General features: G+C 27.8%; 1 long non-coding RNA gene across 1 annotated transcript in view; it reads left to right on the top strand.

Moving 5' to 3' along the window:
• The window catches only part of LOC124419884, a 180066-nt gene that overhangs the window by 57007 nt on the left and 103082 nt on the right, over positions 1–19977 (top strand). Inside the window, exon 4 of the long non-coding RNA XR_006940871.1 lies at positions 17081–17551. This is a non-coding gene — a long non-coding RNA (uncharacterized LOC124419884). The remainder of the gene's footprint in view (positions 1–17080; positions 17552–19977) is intronic.

Here is a 19977-nt window from a genome sequence, read left to right on the forward strand (position 1 = left end):
TTTTTTTTCTTTCTCTCAAAACTCAAAGCTTTTGAAAAGCTCTGTTTACAGAATAAAAAATGTTTACAGAAAATAAAATTTCTAAGAAATGTGTCTTTGAAATATAACTTTAATTTGGTGATAGCTTCCCTTGAAAGTTTCAAAACAAAATAGTCAAGTGTCTGTATGCCCCTAAAAACTAAACGAAAACTTATTCCCATAAATTTGCTTAAACAAAGAAAACGAATGCAGTGATACCCACCAAATACGCTCTTATCATTTAACATACACTTCATTTCTGGCACTTCCATATGGTTTTTAAAAATTACTACTTGCTTATCACATGATGTATTTGAAATATTTAAAATTCCCATTAAAATAATCACATACAAGGTCTTAAATTTTCTTTTTCCAAAACTTGATACGAAACAAAGAGAAAATCCCAAGGAATAATTATAATAAAGAAAAAAAAAGATCAAACATTTAATCACAAACGTTGCCATTGAACCGAAACTATAGAAAATATCTTTTAAACATTCGATAGCCCTACTCTCTCACATACTTAATTTACACAAAAAAAAAAAAAACGAGAAAATTATCAATAAAACGATTTGTCTGTATAGATGATGGGTTGGGGTCGCTTTTTTAAAATCATATTTATTCGAGTGGCTCATTTCAATCATAAGAAAATTAGATTTTTCAACAATAACGTAAATTATTATTATAATTTAAATAATAACAACAAAAAATACAATAATAGTGTTTTCATGTGATTCATATTCAAATCATAATTTTCCTGGTATTACATTTCATTTATACGAGGCGAAAGAGTGTTGGGAATTTTAATAGTTTTCTTATTTTGATTTTAATTTATTGAAATGTTGCATTTAATTTGTTTTGTTCAAAATAAAAAAAAAAAAACAACTTAAAAATTATTTCAATTTTATTTAAAACTAAAACTAGATATTTTTGTTATTGTTGTTTAAATAAAAGAATGTATATATTATTGAGTTTTTTTTTTTTTTTTGGTCTGTTGCTGGGGCTGTTAAGTCTCTTTCTTGTTATTATATAAAAGTTAATGATGGTATTTTTACGATCGTAATAATCGTTATGATTATTAGTTTTATGACCAACATTATCATTTTCAGCAGCTACAGCAACCGCAGCAGTGGTAGAATAGCAGCTTGATGGTGGCGTTATTAATATTCATATTTCCAATATTATAGTTTTCTTTTTCGTGATCATCATTGTGATTAACGAAACACTGTGTTAATACTGGCTTAATGATGGAGAAAACAACATGTTGTCAACGCTTTATATTGCGGTATTGTGCGATATATTGTTTTGAAATTTTATTTTATTTTTCAGTAATTAACTGACTTGTTAAGATAATACATAGTTTTTAAAATGAATTAAAATGGAAAATTTAAAAACTTTTTTTTTACACCTGATAGATAAACAAAACCAAATATATTACTTTAGCATGATTGGATAAGGTCAGCACGACCCCGTTAAATAAATTCTTGTGGCCGTAAGTAATCAGATGGATATATATGCGTTTAATACTATCGCATACAATCTGTTCAGTTTTAGATATTTCTATCAGCTTATGTAATTTACGTTCTTTCACTAAGAAAAAAAAAGATCAAATATTTAAAATTGTAGTCTAAGCTTTCATTAAGCTTTAATTTAAATTCTGGTTTCTATTTAAATTAAAGCAAAAATTCAAAAAATTTTCTACCAAAAATTAACAAAATAATACATATCAAAACAAACTAAGAATTTATAATGAGCCTGATGAGATCTTAAGTTATTTTTAAACTCTCGAGTTCGTTTATCAAACAGATTTGTTGATTGTTATACAATTCCCTAAAATGAAAACAAATATTCAAATAATTATAATATTTAATTGTTTGCGTTAGTAACACTTTATAAATTAAAAACATTTCATTAATGGCATGTATAATTTTTTTATCTTAAAAAGTTGACTCTATTTGTCTTCAACAAAACGTCTATTTTTAGTCATCTTAAAAAAACCAGTCAGTCAATTCCAAAATACTCATTCAATCTTTTGTTTCATTTAAATCGATTTTTAAATTTGAACTTTAAGGTTTCTTTTTTTGTTGTATTATTTTTGTTTGAATTTTATTTAATTTATTTCTTTCTCCAAAGTCGTATTTTAATTTTATAAATAATTTGTTTTACTCTGTCAATATAGATCATTTGTTTTATTGTTTAGTTTTTATGACCATTTGATCTAATAATAAAAAGGCCATAACTCTTCCGATTCAAAATCATGGTCATTCTTTTTATTCTCTCTATATATGTGTGTGTGTAGCTTGGCGCACAGTAGCTTGATTGGCGATATAATTTGACAGTTTTCGTGTGTTTGTGTGATAAATAAAAAATAATACTGAAGGAATTCAATAATAATAATAAAAAATAAATACGTTAATTTGTATTTAAATAATTTATAACCCAAAACCGTAAGCTAATAAATATTAACAAAAACTCTGTAGTAGTTTTACAAGACTATCATTTATTTTAGCAATAGATGTCAAAATTATGTCACTTTTTGTGTGATTTCTGAATGTGGTTTTATATTGTGTTTTGTTTAAATTAAACATTTTGATTGATAACTTAAAGTTTTTTTTGGCCTAGGTCAGTAATTAAATTAACTTTTTAGGTTAATTTTGGGGAATTTATATTAAAATTTCACTTACATATATGTGAAGAAACGGTATATTATAAGTGTTGTTATATAACACTATTATTCTGCACTGTTAAAATCGTTTATATATAATTTTTTAATAGCCAAAATATAGTTTTTATACATAGTCAAAATTAAGCCAATAAATATGCCTCAAAAAAGTGTAAAAGAAATTCTACCGAACCACACGTAAAATGTCCGATATACATTTTAAGATCTTTATATTAAAATCATTTTAAATTTAAAACATTCCCTTTCTCGAGCTCATAGCTGATCTTTAATTTTATTTATCGTGGATATTAAGAAAATGTTTATTCTATCAATATAACCATGATCACTTTAGCATTACATGTATTGTAAAAATTTCCTGTTAAAATCAAAAGCTTTCTTTAGATAACAATTCTCATCATTTAAAAGATAAACGATAATTACTATAATATGCCACTCAGGAAACTAATCAATATTAAAAGATTGTCTTTAAAATTAAACATAAAAAAGCAACTAACCAAATAAAAGAAAAGATTTAAAACTTATGCAAACGAAAACGAATAACAATGCCACACAAAAATTATAATTAATTGGCAACACTTAAATTTCGATTATTCCTTTAATTACCAACCGAGTGTCCCCAGCTGTTTTGCATAAACAATACAATAAAGAAAAAATAAAATTTAATACAATAAAGTATTTCAAAAAAAGAATAAAAATAAAATTCCCATTGAAACGAATCCAATCAACCAACACTGGCAATAAATTCCAAAAACAGTGGGATTAAAAAACACTCGTATATAAACTAAAACAAAAAAAAATATATATACATATATAATATTCGGAAATAGTGCTAAATACAAAATATTACGAGATATTTGCTAGCAACACTGCAAATCATAAAATCAAAAAGACGAAATTTATACAAAATCGAAAACATGGAATCGTCACTTAAAAAAAAACAACGTAATACATTTAAATTAAGGCTCTCGGGATATAAATAATAATTTTTGAATTGATTTTATTAATACAACAAAAAGCAACACCAACTACAATAACATCAAAATATACACACATACATTAGTATAAAACCATTCAACTTTTAAACATATTCACTGAACCAAATACAATTTGATTTGAATATTTTATTCGAAATTCGAATTATACGAAGAAAAAAAATCAACAAAATTGAGGAACAACCACACGATCGATGTACGAGGAGGAAAAAAACGCAAATTCAACACAGCAGGATGTAAAATTTCAAAATCTGACCGCGTTTCTTTTTGTGTGAGTTGCGTGATGTAGTGTGATCGTCATGCGCCTGCTGTTAATCTCACTAGGTTGTGTTTTTCTTTCTATACTTTTTCATCTTTTCGTTCAAGTGAAATATCTCCTCCGCTAGAACAACAACAACAACAATTTAGAACCAATTCTACAAGCTCGCCCTGACTGTCTGGTCATCCATTCCGTCCGTCTTGATTGTTTACTTGTTGGTGTCTTGTTGTAGTATATGAAAGAGAGTGTATCCTTTGATGTTTGATGTCATGTGGTGGTATCACTTGCAAATGTTTTAAGATTTGTTTTTTATTTTTCAAAAATATTCTCGAGATTCATGCCTTTATAGACTCGTATATTTAAATTCTATTTTGCGATTTGATACGTTTATAAAATATATTGAAGCGATAATGGATTTGAAGCAAATGAGCTTTTTAGTTTAATCTTGAAAAAAAAATAATTTTTTATATTTCTTTGATGCTTTTCTTGCGTTTTTGTTGTTTTTTTAAATAAACAACAAATTTAAATATTGAAAAAAAGAAACATAATGTAACTGAGTTACCAGTTTGACTATGTAGTTTAATGCAAATTTTGCTGATTATATGCAAAATTCATGATCATACATACAATTAAAAAAATTTGCTGTTAAAGTTCTTTAAAAACTAAACAGATTTTGCTATTGAGTTATTGAATTTTAATTAAAACTAAAATTATTCAAACATTATATTAAGTTATTTTCTATAAGAATTTAGATTATAAATTTTGAATCCAAGTACTTTGGGTTTAGAGTAAAATAATAAAATATTGAAACTAATACCTTTATCGTTATCTGAAGAAAAATTATTGTCGAAATATCACTCAGGTCTAGTAAATTTATTGAGATTTTTGTTCTAATAAAACAAGTTTATCACAATTTGTGTTGTCTTACTAGCAGTTTGAAAACAATAAAGGGGGCCCTATACGGTGGTATGGCGAATTATTGACCGATCCTCATAAAATTTTAGATTTTATTTTCTACAAAACATGTATATTTCATGTTTTTGCTATACTGGTATTTGTTAACAATAAGTTATAAGTGCAAAAGCCATTTTCTGTTAAGTAGTTTATATGGTGTTAAGGGTCAATTATAGTCCAATCGTTATACAATTAAATATAGAGCTTTTGTTCCAATAAAACTAGTTTATTTGTTGTTGCTTTGCTGGTAGTTCCAAGCCAGTTATGAATATTTATAATATTTTTTAAGGAGTCTTATATGGGGCCAAGGCCCAATTATCGATCAATTCTCGTAAAAATTTACAGAAACCTTTTGGATCCTATAAAAATGTTAAATTTATTTAAAGCTAGTTATCTGTGTAATTTTCTGGACCTAGATGAAATTGTGAACATATATCGTCCATTTTCATTTTATTATCAAAAAACTGAGTAAACTAAAATGATTTGTACAAAATTTCAGTTCTCCAGCTCATTTGGACTCTATCATGTTTTAAACATGCAGACAGACAGATTGTAGATAGTCTTAGAATCTTATAAGGAACCATAAATATGGGTCAAAGACCAATATTTCAATATGTTACAAAAACAATTAACGTTTTATCTTTTTTGATGATGGGTAGGTATATAGTTTTAATAAAAAGGGAGAAATTGATAAAAAAACATATGATAACAGAATTAAACTCAAATCTACAAAATCCAATTAAAAAAAATAAAAATGAAAAAAATAATTAATTCTCGAAAAACGATGACATAATCTATGAGATCTATTTCAAGTTGATGACATTTTAATTCAAACAATAAAAAAAAAACGATATATCAAACCCATAGAAAGCTACAAAAATTAACATCCCAAAAAAAAAAAAAAACTAAATTAAAGAATAAAAGCTAATTAGAAAGATTTACTAAATTAAAGAATAAAAGCTAATTAGAAAGATTTACAAAAGAAATTCGTTTTACGCATTAAGCAATGGTTATTTATACTTGTTTTAAACAAAGAAAACATTTGTATTGAAACATAAGTTTGAAACTGTTTCTTAAACGATCCCCAAAAATCATTTTAAAATTAAACAAAATAATTGTCATTAAATCGTGAACAATTTCTATTGTTCTATTTGTTTGTATTTTTCTTTGTAACTTTAGAACAGTTTATTTATTAAATGAATTGTGTTAGGAAATATAATTTATTTTAAAGAAATCTATAAAAACCATAAAATAGTGACATGAATTATGTTTTCAACACCTTGTGTGTTATGAATTTTAAAATTTCTAAATCATTTCGTTTTTTTTTTTTAATTTGAAAGGCCTTTTAAAAAAATACAGGAACCTCAACCGCCACCACCCATAAGCAATTTAAATCAAAACTTAATTACCATTAAAACTGCATAAAAATCATTATAATTCACTAAACCAAGTACAAGGAAATGAACGTTTTTTTTTTGTTTTGTATTATATTTTTGGTTTTCAAAAGAAATCAAAAAATATAAAGGAAAAAACATCATAAATTAGTTTTATTTCTTTCGAGACATTCATACCCGATTTAAACTGACTGACGACGACAACGACACCGACTCCAGAAGAATGCACGAGCAGCAGCAGTCAAGTAAAAAGTCAACATACAAAAAAAGGTTTAACGCTTGACATCAACTGCTGCATACTTAAGAGGATCAAGAATTAATTTAAGACTTTAAATAATGAAAGAATTAAAAGTAAAACAGAGAAAACTGAATTTTAATTTAAAATTGTTACAAACAAAAAAAAAACAATAATGAAAACTGTTGTTTTTACACTTTACCTTTGTGGTCGATAGAGGGTATAATTAATTTAATATTCTGTTTGTAACACGTTTATCTAGATACTCGTACTTAGTTTAGAAATTTATCTAAGGAATGTTTGGTAAATCATTGTAGTCGTGTGTTTGTTGTTTAACTAATCTTTGATTTAAAATCATTTGCTAGAATGTTGTAAAAGAATGTAACTACATGTAGATTTTTTAGAAATATTCGAAATAGTTCGATTATTATAAATATCGGCCATTCCTAGCAAAATCTTTACTTACCTGGTAAGTAAGCAAGTAAGAACTAAGTGTAAGTACTTACTTTTTGCTGAATAGCTACTTATTTGCTCGGTGATGACCAAAATTATTTTAAGCCGATTGGTCTACTTTATGTTGGGCGTAGGACCAATATTATATTACGTTACAGAAATCAGCACAAACCCAATATGTATACCCTCTCCCACTTAAGTGCTAATTTGTTTACTCTCTGCCTTTCACTGGTATATGAAAGATATGTATGACTTAAATTTCCGAGGGTGAGAACCAGCCTTAATGCCTTAAAAGTCTCGAGTGTATACAAAATTGTAAAAATTGTCACACGAAAGCTACATCAAATGTTAATGACTTTGCCTCTGTATTATTATTTATTAGCAAAGAAACTATTGTAGAATTTAAGGCCAGCCAAGTGATGAAAGCTTAGCAATATACCAAAATCCAACGCCCAGAAAAAACTCGGTAATGAGTTGTAATTCCATAATCACTTACTTTTCAATGACTATTTACTTGCCGTCTGCATTATTTTGAAGTACTCGAGTTATGACTTTATTTTCGGCATTCTCATTTGTTTGCACATTTTATTTAATTGCGTGTTAAGAATTGTGTTTTATAAAAAAGAAACCAACATTAACTTTGTGTCTGAGAATTCTTATTTGACGCGCAATAAAATATCTAAGCAGTAGTGCAGTGAGTAGAACATTTAACTAATAAACCGAAGTTCCTGGTTCGTATTCTCCCTGGCTCCTTTTTATTATTAAAAACTAAACAACTTACTCAACTACTTTTTGTAAGCAAAATATACTTCTTTAACTCCTTATTTGTAAGCGAGCGTAGAAGTACTTGCCTCCAATGACATAGTGAAAAAAGGTTTTATGAGCATTTCAACTCATTACTTTTCAATGTAAGTTTTTCCTGGGATAACTTTTTTATATAGAAATATTTAAGTGTTCAAAAGTCTAAACAAAGGGTCAATTTAAAAAAAAAACTTATTTACAAAAGAGGGTTAAAACTACACTTCACTCCATCGGTTTTTTTCTATAGAGTTTTTCGTTGTTGTTGTAGTACGTATGGGTTTTTAAGTTGCATATAGTCATTCGCTTAAGTACCTGTTAGTAATATTTCATTATGTGTTAAGCATTTTAAATTCAATCGCTTTTACAAAACAAATTAGAAATTCAAAATTCCTTAAGCACAACAATCTACACAAAACAACAAGAAGAGACTCCAAAAAAAGGTTTCTTAAATACGTATTCTCTACAAACTAAAAATGCAGTTTACAAAGACAAAACAGAAAAAATACCAACTTGTACGTCTGATTGTCTGTATTGTATCCGATAGAACCATATACGAGCTTAACAAATGAACCAACAAATGCACCGCTCAATAATTTAACAAAAAAAATTGAGAATAAACTGAAGTCTTTGTCTGCTTTTACTTATGTCGAGTCAAGTCAAGACGTATCGAGTGTATACGAGGCTCTGTAGTTTTTACTAACTGCACGCATTCAGTCAGTCACAAATGTCAGCTTTGGGGCTTGGTTTTTCTTCATAGTTTTCTTTGTTAATACTATTTTTTCTTCTTTGTTGTAAACAAATGTAATGTTGTTTTTTCTCCTTTTGGTCAGTGGTTTTTGTTTTCTGCTCAAAGTTGTTGTCCCCAGTATAACTTCAATAAATATTGTGTTCAGCTTTTTTTTGTTAATCGACCATATCCAGCTTAATACTACTTACTGTAGTTGGCGTTTTGATTTTTTTTCTTGTTGAAGTTTTTTGTTTGTATTGACTGTCTGTTACGTTTTTTGGTTTAATAATTAAAATTAATAACTATTTGCTCGCCTTAGCGCACAAAGCTTGGGAAATTTTTAATTTACTTTATAAACTATTAAAACAATAAGAGAAATGTTGTAATAATTGTGTTATAAAAATTCAAAAATATTTTTGTTAGAATGTTGTATTATATTTTGTATTGCAATTTTTTATAACTTCATGGATAAATCAGTTTTACTAGTATCCTAAGCCGCTTTGTAAAATGTTATTGTGATCGTATTGTGGCTTTATAACGAATCAATTTTCAGAGATGATATCTAGTAGAGTGTGTCCAAAATAACACTTGTAATATCTCATAAATGAAATAGAGATTCCAAATGAAAAATGGGCGTTAACCTCAAAGACATTATAAGACATGGTGATACCCACCACCTGAAATGCCACACATTCATTTTAAATATAAACAAAATCACACACAGAGACATGCTCACCCATAAAACGAAGGCCCACACCATACATGCATCCATAAAAAAAGCCATCCATACCACCAACCAACTACTATTCCCGCCATATGGTAAATTGTCATGATTGCAAAGGATTTTGAACGGAACGAACCAGAAAAAGAAAAAAAATTAAATAAACAAAAATCCCCACCAAAGGCGAGGAAGGAAGGAGCAATACTCAAGCTCTAGAAAATGAAAAAATTATGTTGGTTCAGGTAACAACTTCATCATGGCGCATAAATTTGCAATACAAATTTAATTTATGCAATGAACTACGCATAAGTATTAATACTTTATACTTGTACAAGAAGAAATGATCGGTTGGCGGACAGACAGAACAACATGCGGACTTATACTAAACATGTGAGTACATTTACGAATTACATTACACACAAACAAATATTCTACTGCACCTACATAAGCTGATTTCGTTTGCTTACCAGCGACAAAAAAATCTTCAACTAAAACGAATTAAGAGTCGTACGAAAGCAAAAGAAATCACTACGAAAAATCTTTTCAAAAATGAAGTAAAACTTTACATGCGTATTAACGCATAAAAATATGTTTCTACTAACAAATGTGATGTGGTATCTCCTTTTTGCCAGCAACTAACTTTCAGATATACATACATTCATATTTTTTTCAAATGCATATGTAGTTGTATCAGTCTGAGTTGGACGAACGGATGGACAGACAGACAGTCAGAAACTTCCAAAAAAAAACAGATTTCACATTTTAACTTATTTTATCATCATGTTGGAGAAGGTAGACACAATTAAACAATTTCCACTAAATCTGCTTACTTCCTTGGCAATTTGTTATTTGCCAACAAAAATTATGTGACTTCAGATCATAAATTCTTTTTGCAAAAAAGGAGTGAAAAGAAAGAGGCGAAAGAACGAACAAACAAGCAAACAAATCAAGGAAACGAAAAAATAAAATGCATTATTGACTAAAAGGAATAGTAGTAGTCATAGTAGAAGGTATTTTTTTTAAACAGGTCTGTGCCACATGTTTTACTTTTTAGCAACATATAACTTTTTTGGTAAAGAAAATCTAGCCAATTTTTTCTTTTAAAACATAGACTTAGTTTTTATACCGTACACCACTATAGTGGGGAGGGTATTATGCATTTGAGCTGATGATTATAACACCCCAAAAATATTGATTGGGCCTTATTTGACCCTAGCCAGCGTACAAACTCCCCTTCACAAAATTACTTGAAGGTAAAAATTCACTTACAACAAAAATAATTTTGATATAGACGTTATTGCCTCTACCAAAATTTTTTAAGATAGGCCCATAAACCCCTTACCCCCACATGAACCCTCTTGTAAAAAATTTCTTTTTTTTTGTCAAGAATAAAAATATTCCAGAATTAATGTAAAAAACAAAATAAATGCCGTATTATTTTAAAAGTAACCCATATTTTTAACATTCTCACTCGTGTAGGGTTCTTGTGTTTAATAAGATATAGTCCCAGCAAAAACCGTCCATACGATGTAAGGAGTCAAATACTAATATTTACTTACACAATAGCAAGTACTTACTACTATCGCTTACAAGTAATTGAAGGAATTAGAAAGTCTTTATGACATATTATTAATAGGAAGATACTAGACTACTTTTGTGTAATCAGGACGATCCGTATTACGTATTATTTTAAAAGTAACCCATATTTTTAAAATTCTCACTGGTGTAGGGTTCTTGTTTTTAATAAGTTATAGTCCCAGCAAAAACCGTCCATACGATGTAAGGAGTCAAATACTAATATTTACTTACACAATAGCAAGTACTTACTACTTTATGACATATTTGTTCAATTCACAATCGATGTTGTAGCATTGTATGCGTTGTATGTCAGCAGCTGCTACAATAGTCATAACAATGTTGTTGGTATTTTCTATGCAAAAGCTCTATACAACTCATACGACAATTTTTCATATGTTTTTCGAATGTTGTAAGAAATTTTAGTGTTGCCAATTGTTTATTTCAACATATAAACAAAAATTCAAACGATTTTAGCATAAAAAACGATAAAGTGGTAACACTGAAATCAAAAACAAACAGCTGTTTACAAAAACAAAAAAACTAAAATTTTATTAAAAAAGTTTAATTATTAGTTTAAAATGTGGAATAAAGAAAATAAAAGAATTGAAAATTCAAAGAAATTAATTTGGTTTATTTCGCATTATTAATTAATTTAATTTTTTTTGATTTTTTTCTTTTGACATTGTTATGTGTATTTGTTTTGATTGTTTTTTTTTTTTCTTTGAGAACATAAACTTATGACTTGCGGCAAAGATCTGTTCACAATTACTGTAACTAAACTTTAGTAGGTACAATATACAACTTGATTGTGAATTGAACAATTATTAATAGGAAGGTACTAGACTACTTTTGTGTAATCAGGACGATCCTTAGTAATGTTTTTGCAAATCATTACCAATCTCTTTTCTAAAGTACGTAGTCTTATAAGAATTAAATTGGATTAAGAAAGTATAAGATATCGTTTAGTACAAAATGTACTTTAAGGAATATGATAAATCGTAATAAGTATTAGGATGTGGTCTATGAAATAAGACAAAGTCATTGAAATAAGGCAATGACATTGAAGTAATAAGATCAAGCCTTAATATTAAGTTAATCAAGATGGACAAAAACTATTTTACATGCCAACACTATGCCCTAGACCTGTAGTGTCAGACAACAACAACTTTTTAAACAAATTTATTTACAAGATGAGTTTGAATGTCGAGCCACTTGTACGTATGTATATATGTATGTATAAACGAATAAATGTGTAAAATCTATTTTGGTTAAAGCAGTTAAACTGTAAATTTATGTTGAAGCAAAAGCGGGTGCACACATGCGCATAAAGTGCGATTAAGTGGACAAGCTCAGTGACCTAAAGCTGCCAGCCAAACAGCAACTCAAGACAAACAACAAACGAACACAACCAGTCTTAACAACTAGAGATGCAAAATCAACAAAATAAAAGAGAAAAAAACTAAATTCCATCTTAAATCCAGCTGTCATTTAAGTGAACTTAATTTACAAAAGTTTAACATAAATTTAAAGATTTTCTTACAAAAAAAAGTTTATTTATATATTTAAAAAAATACACAATTTTAATTTAAAGTTTAGTTTTTAAATGAAATGTTAATAAAACAAAACGAACTTTTTTGAAAACAATTCAATTTTCATTAACTTCCGGTGGCGGCTTTTCGTTTCGTAGTTTCATTTTTTTTTTTGCTTTCATTCTTCATTTTCAATGGCGCTGACGGCCATTGTTTGGTAATGTCATTAAAATGGGTGCATTCACCACTTTTATTGTAGGATATTTGTTGCTATTTAACTGTTATTTTTTATTATTTTTGTATTTTCGAATGATTGTAACGCTAAGATTACTGTCTGGCATTTATGCATGCATGTACTCGTTGCATTAAATGCAAATGCAAATTTTTATTTTAGTTGCATGTTTTTTTTCTGTTGGTTTTTGCTGTATTTAAAAAAAATTACAATAACGAAATAGAAACTTAGCTAACGGTGGCTTATTATTATTGTTTTACTACTTTACCTGCCGCAAATGCTACAATGAGGAGTAACAATGTTTCCAAGAGAAGTTTTTTACTAAAACTCATTTAAATGGACTATTAAAAAGGACATAATTTTGAACATAACGTTGTATTCAAACAAGACGTATAATTTAAAAAAAGGCAAATTTATTAAAGCGTAATATAAATAATACGTAGTCTTTAAGGTAGTATTGAAATACAACGAAAACGCGTTTAGAATAATAAGTTCACTATATGCTGATAAAAAAGACATGGTCATTTTAATATAACGTAGCCTTTTAAACAAGACGTAGTATTTCAAACATGCTGTAGTTTTACAAATTTGTCGTAGTTAAGTGTTTGTTTTGATATTTTCCTTGAAAACAAAATAACACATAATACGTAGTATTTTACTAAGAAGTAAACGTAGTCTTTTTAGAAATACGTTGGCTTACCAAAAAAAACACATAGTCTTGAAAACTAATCTAGTAATTTTCCTATTTTTACATTTCAATGGTAAACGGTGTAGTGCTTTACTTTTTATACAAAAGTTTCTATTTCAGTTTTTATTTTGTTTTTTTTAGCTAATTTTTTGTTAGTTTGTTTGATTTATATGCCTCTTAACGACATATTTGGCTAATACTTCAATTGGTTGGTTCAACATGGCCTCCGTAGTTATGTGTTGTTACAATATAATATACCATATTTTTTGTGTTTGTTGCTTTTACTAGCACCAAATGCAACTACTTGCAGCTGACCCTGTTTTTTTATTTGTTTTTACTTCTTACTTGCAATTGAATCGGGTCTTAAGTAGTCTTTTTTTTTTTGTATTTGCTTCTATAACTTGGAGGGTTATTTTGTGTGTAAAAATTGTTTGTTTCTCCCCAAATGTCTTTGTTTTAGATTTTCGATTGCTGCAAGTTGTTTTTAACTAAGTCGTCGTAGTCTCAAAAGAAGGCTTATTTTTCATGGATGAATGTGTGTATATCTTTCAATAAATGGTAAATGCTTTAGTAATAACAGTTACTATTATTGTTATTGCGAATTGTTTGTTATCGTTGCGAAAATTTTACATCGTCAACCACCGGAAAAATATGTGCCGTTTTTCGTTGTTTTTTTTTCTATGTGGATTTTTGTTTGATAGTACGTATTTTGAAATTTGAATGTTTTTGTAAATATTTGCTAAGTTGCAATTTGTTTTTGGAAAAAAGTTAAAAAAGTTCAACAATTTTCAAGAATACTTAGGTCTTTTTAAATATTAGAAAAATACATTGTGTTATTGGGGATTCGAGTATAAAATTTTAAGACAAGTTGTAAAGCAAATAGGTACGTAATTCCAAATGTAACAAAACTACGTCTTAAAGTTTCTATTAAATTAGTCAAATGTATAAATAATTAAAACTTTCTGATTTTTTTAATCCCTTTTATTTTAGTTTTTGTTTTATTATTATCACAATTTTATAGCATATTATTTTTTTTGCTAGTTGACCACTTGCTATAAACCGCTTAACATTTAATTTTTTTTACTTTTAATGACACTTTAAGCAATTTAGCTTTCAACCTGCAGCACAGTGTTGCTGCAGCAGCTATTAATATGCAGTGCAGCTTTTCACTTGGCTGCATGTTTATGTGACATTTTTTATTTGTTTAAAAATGTACTTTTCACACGTAAAAATGTTATTAAACTGTAACCATAAATAGTTATTAATAATCATATAGTACGTATAGTATACTATTTTTAATATTTTTTTAGTAGTTGGTACTATTATGAGTGAGTAAAGTTTTTTATTATATTTTCCTAGAATACAAGCAGAACATTTTGTTTAAAATTTATAGTTAATCTAAACGTAAGTTTAATGTTAAGATTTTTTTTATTTGGAAAATAGAACAAGTTGCAAAAATTGTGTTTAATAAATTTTAGGTGATTAAAAGAAAACAAGTTTCTTTTTAATGTAGAATGAAAATACTAGATGTGTGCAATATCACTACTTATTAGATTATACAACTAATACTTACTAGTAGAAATACATTGCCTGTAAAGTAGAGTCCCCTGATCTATGGATAGACAGATTACAGTACTACCAGGGTGTTGCCCTGGTAGGTTAGTTGGCAGTATTTGAACTATAACTTTGAAATAAAACGTAGCCTTTGAAACGAAAGGAAACAGGTAGCAATTTTAAACAAGATTTCGAAGTATCTGAAACAATATCTATTAAATAAGGCAACAGGAATTATTTACCTATTACCACACTTTACACTGACTTCTTCAGATGCATTGACTCTTTATCGAACTACTGGGAAGCAAATGTTTTACACACACACGCACAAACAGAAAACCCAGAATTTGGACAAATAGTAAATGTATCAGAAAAAACACTGATTTACATTTACGCCTAAATTCCTAGTTGGGTCGATTTCGCCACGGATGTATTATTTGTAACAACTGAAACAATCATTAATTTAGTGCCACCTTTGTAAGCAAGAGCTGGACACTTGAAGAACAAAATTATGTCTCTTCGTAATCTATGAGGGTGACGATTGACTTCTTCGTAATTAAAATAGCTAGTTACGTTCGACGTCTAGGAGTAACCCCGAAATTATGGGAACCCTTATTGAACGCACAATAAAAGCAGTGGTTTTGTGGCTAAGAGAGCGAACTTACGAACAAGAAGCATAGGTTTGTATTCTATGTAAGCAATTTGTTTGTTTTTTTAACAAAACAACTTTTTACTCCTTATTTATAGTACTTATTTAAGTAGTGATTTGCAAGCGAGTGTCGTAAATACTTGCCTCCAATGCCTTTATCGTGTTCAAATAATGAGTCAAAATGAAATGAATATGTAGAGAAAAGTGGCTTTTTGAGATTTATAACTCATTAAATGAAAGATTTTGCTGAGTATATCTCCATTTATTTGTGCAAAAAAAAACAGCTGCATCAATTTTAAATCTGAAAAGACAACCAAAAAATTATGCAATTAAATAATGTTTTATTTAAATACAACTACAGCTATATTAACAATAATAACAAATCTTCTAATTTGCGTCGTTGTTTTTTTGCGTTTACCATTGATAATAATCCTCTTAATTAGTGAAAATTGAGCTTTGACAACAAAATCAAAAAAATATATTTAAATGCAAATTTTTTAGTTTTTTTTTTTTTTTTTTTTTTGTAAAACGACAAAAAAACCACAATTGAACAACTTTAGCAACATAAACATGAATCGTTTTAACAGCTGCCTCTCAAATGAATTTATACACTGTGTTGTTTTTTGTCTGTAAACTTTTTTTATATTTTAAAAATTAAATAACATATCCCACAGCGTTGGCTGTCATTTTAGTAAAATGTTTTTTTCATATTTTAGCTTAAATCAAAAAAAAAATATTATGTGAAACATGCAATCATCTAAAATTAAAACAGCAGCAGAGCACACGCAATTTAAACAAAATATTTATTGGTTATTTTATTTATTTATTTATGTTTAAATCAAACATAAATGCACTTCATTAATTTTTTTTTCTTTTAGGGATTTTAAATCTTTTGTTTTTGTTAAAAACAATAGATTTTATTATTGGTGATTTTCAAATTATAGTTATCAATGACTGAATGTTTTTCTGATTTTGTTAATGTTTTAACATTAGCATGAGAGATCATTTATACGCTTTTTAACTAAACCAAAAGGTTTCATTAATATGTTTTTTTCCTTTTTGTCTTAAATCAATTTAAGTTCATGTTTTGTTTATATTTACTTTTAAACTTAATGTGTTGATTGCATGTCATTATTGTAGTTATGTATAACTTGCTTTGTGGTGGGTATTTATATTGAATAATACTAATTGATTTTTCTTTTTTTTTTTTGTTAATAATAAGGTATTTTTGTATTCTTTCACAGTAATTTCTTTAATAGATTTATGATAGGCTTAAGGCAATTTTTAAATTTTATAAGTATAGATCAATGTTATCTTCAGTTTTCTTGAGAAATATTGAAATTGTCATAACTTGTTTAAATAATTTAAACATTAATAAAAACCACATTTTTAAGACATGTACAAAATAAGTTATAGAGCTTAAACTGGTTGTGTGCATTATTAAATTTAATTCAAATTTAACATTTTCCTAATAACACTAGTTTAGAAATAAATACTTTTTGTTTACTCAATGAAATGGAATGAATTATATATATTTTAGAAAGATTTTTATTTATATTTTATACATTAAAATTTTTGAGATAATTATGTTTTAATTTTACATCATCTTTCAGGATGCTGGTAAAATTTTTGTAAATAAGTACAATCAAGTCAGAAAAAAATCAATATGTGTGGTGTAAATATTAAGGAATCGATAATTCTTCGTGTTCTGGGCATGGAAATTCAGTGCGGTGTCCGCTGGACTAAACAAATTCTTCAAGTGTCGAAAGAAGCATTTAAGTGTCTCGTTGTAAGACATACTTCGCTCCATCTGATATTCTTACTATTTACACTAATTATGTCTGACCGAAAATGGAATACAACTTTATTAATTCACTGTTCGATCTATACATTAATGGAATGTGCTCATTTGAAATTAGGAACTTGTTCCCGATATCCGTATATTCTTGCGTAACACGCGTGTTTCTTCAAGAACACACCCATTTGTGGTAGATTGGCCAGTAGACCACAAAACTTAATATAGAGAATTTCATTCTTCAATCTTCACCCGCATTGTTCGTATGTGGAATAAACTTCGTACAGAGGTATTTATAAATCTAATTTTCATAAAAAAAATGTCCAATAACCCTTTGATATATGTTTATGAATAAGGCAGAAAATTTGTATATGCCTATCTTATATGGCTTGGTTGGATCAGAAGAAATTTCCAAAATCTAAAGATTGTAATCTTTTTCTAGAATAATATACAAACATTATTTTCTTTCGCTGATCCCAAAGCATGGCAACCATTTAATTGATAACATTACAGATGTAATATAAAACAACAACAAAAATTTAACATTTAATAGCATAAAATAAAAACTATTTAAATCTGTAAACGCCCTTCACAACAGCCATCATCTAATCGAAATTAAAATACCACACAGTTGAAGACACACACAGATACTCTTACCATCATTCAAAAAAAAACTATAACCCTGCAGTTTAAAGAAACAAAATGGCACTTTTTATCGAGTTCAGTACCATTTCCCAATAAAATCACTTTTGAGTTGTTTTTATTAAAAAATCTACACAAACTTATCAAACTACCGAGCGAGTAGTTTGAGCACAAATTTTACTTGTATTTTGTTATTGTAACAAAAACAAAATACAAGTAAAATTTTAACTCAAACTACTCACACGTTATCTAGAAACAACATATTAAACAATATTGCTATGAGAACGAATAGATTCAGAATAGATGTGAAAAACAAAACTATTTCTCTTTATAAAATTAATTTTTTCCAAAATTATCATGATTGAGAATGATATATTCACCAGTCTCTAACAACTAGACAAGGTACTAGTTCAGTTAAATTCTTAAAGCGAAACACTTACATATGAAAATGATTTAATTTGTTCCCAAACACTACTGGGAAATTATAATAATAATTACATTGCTGTTGTTGTTATTGTTAAAAGCAACTTTTAAACAAATATTCATTTTAAACATTAACTCACTGCTTTCTCCTTTACTTTACAAAAATAACTTTTTAATAAAAAATCATAAAAAGTAAAACAATTTGTGGCTAAGAAAATGTCTGTCCGTCCATATTATGTCTGTATATTTATGTCCGTCCCTTTATTTGTCTGTAGTTTGATTGTTGTTATTTTTCGTCAGTCAGTCATTCAGCCAACCAACCAACCAACCATCTAGCCAGTCAGTGTATTCATTCCAATCCTGGATAGAAAAATATACATTCAAATTGAGCTACTCAAATTATAAGAGGAGGGTGCTTTCCTACTCTGTGCCCGACCTCGCTTGGCATCAAGAAGTAATAAAACAAAAATTATCAAAAAAATAAAAGAAATATATAAAAAACAGCAACAACAACATACAGATACACACTTTGTGCGGCGGTGCCTGTCAGTTAAATTGATTGACAGTTTGACTTGAGATCTTCGTAAATGTTTTATTTTGCTTGTGTTACGCTGATTATTATTATTACTACGTGTTACGGCGAATTAACAGGAAAAATACAATATTGTATTAAAAAAAAGAAACATGCAGTTGTGGAGAGAAATATAGGGAGATTAAAGAAATGGAAAATAGGAGCTTCAATATGTACTTATATTACTTCTCCAACATTTTTAAAGTTGCAAAAGTTTATTTTGAAATTTGGGAAAATCTTTCTATAAATGACCGATTAATGTGCGTAGAAACATGAATGCTTCATTACTAATATTATTATCTCAACTGCATTCAAATTTATTTCTTCATTGTTGCAGTTATTTGAAAGTATTTCTTCATAATTTAAAATTTTTAAAATGTGTTTCAACTCTTTGAATCAGCGTAATTCAAAGTACTGTTAAGTTATAATCCTAAGGCGAGGGTTGATCCGGTCATTCAGTTTCCTGTACCTAGCTGCCTACTCAAAGCTCCATTAAAAAGGCAGCAGAAACCTTTTAATGTCATTTAGTTACTCAACAACACTTTTTTAATGACAACTACTTACCGTCTGCATTACTTACAATCAGTCTAGTAACTACTTACTTTTATTGTGATATACATATTAGTACTTCGTATGTTAGCGCTTATTATTTAATTCTCGATGGCCTATTTTATTTTTAGAAAACAAAACTACTTACCGAACAACTTCTTTGTAGAAAGGCGAAGTATGCACTTGCCTTGTATGAGCCAATAACCAAAATTTAAGATCTTTTGCTTTTTTACATTTTAAATATTCAACAAAACATCCAAGTAAGAATGTCTTATTTTTTCCATAAAAACGAAACGGATTTAAAATAATGCATTCCTTTATAATCATGTTTAGAGCCATTGTGCGATTATAAAGAATGTGAGGTAGAAGTTGAAATTACTTTATAAATAAGTAAATAAAAATGTATTTACTACAAAATTGTTTAAGTTAAAAACAAATTAGAAATTGATATAAGTTCGAAGACGACTTTGAGGAAACCCTATTTATGAAAGTAAACAGAAAGTTACATATTAAAATAAAAACCTCAAAGT

This window comes from Lucilia cuprina, chromosome 4 (genome assembly GCF_022045245.1).
Source record: "Lucilia cuprina isolate Lc7/37 chromosome 4, ASM2204524v1, whole genome shotgun sequence".
NCBI lineage: Eukaryota > Metazoa > Arthropoda > Insecta > Diptera > Calliphoridae > Lucilia > Lucilia cuprina.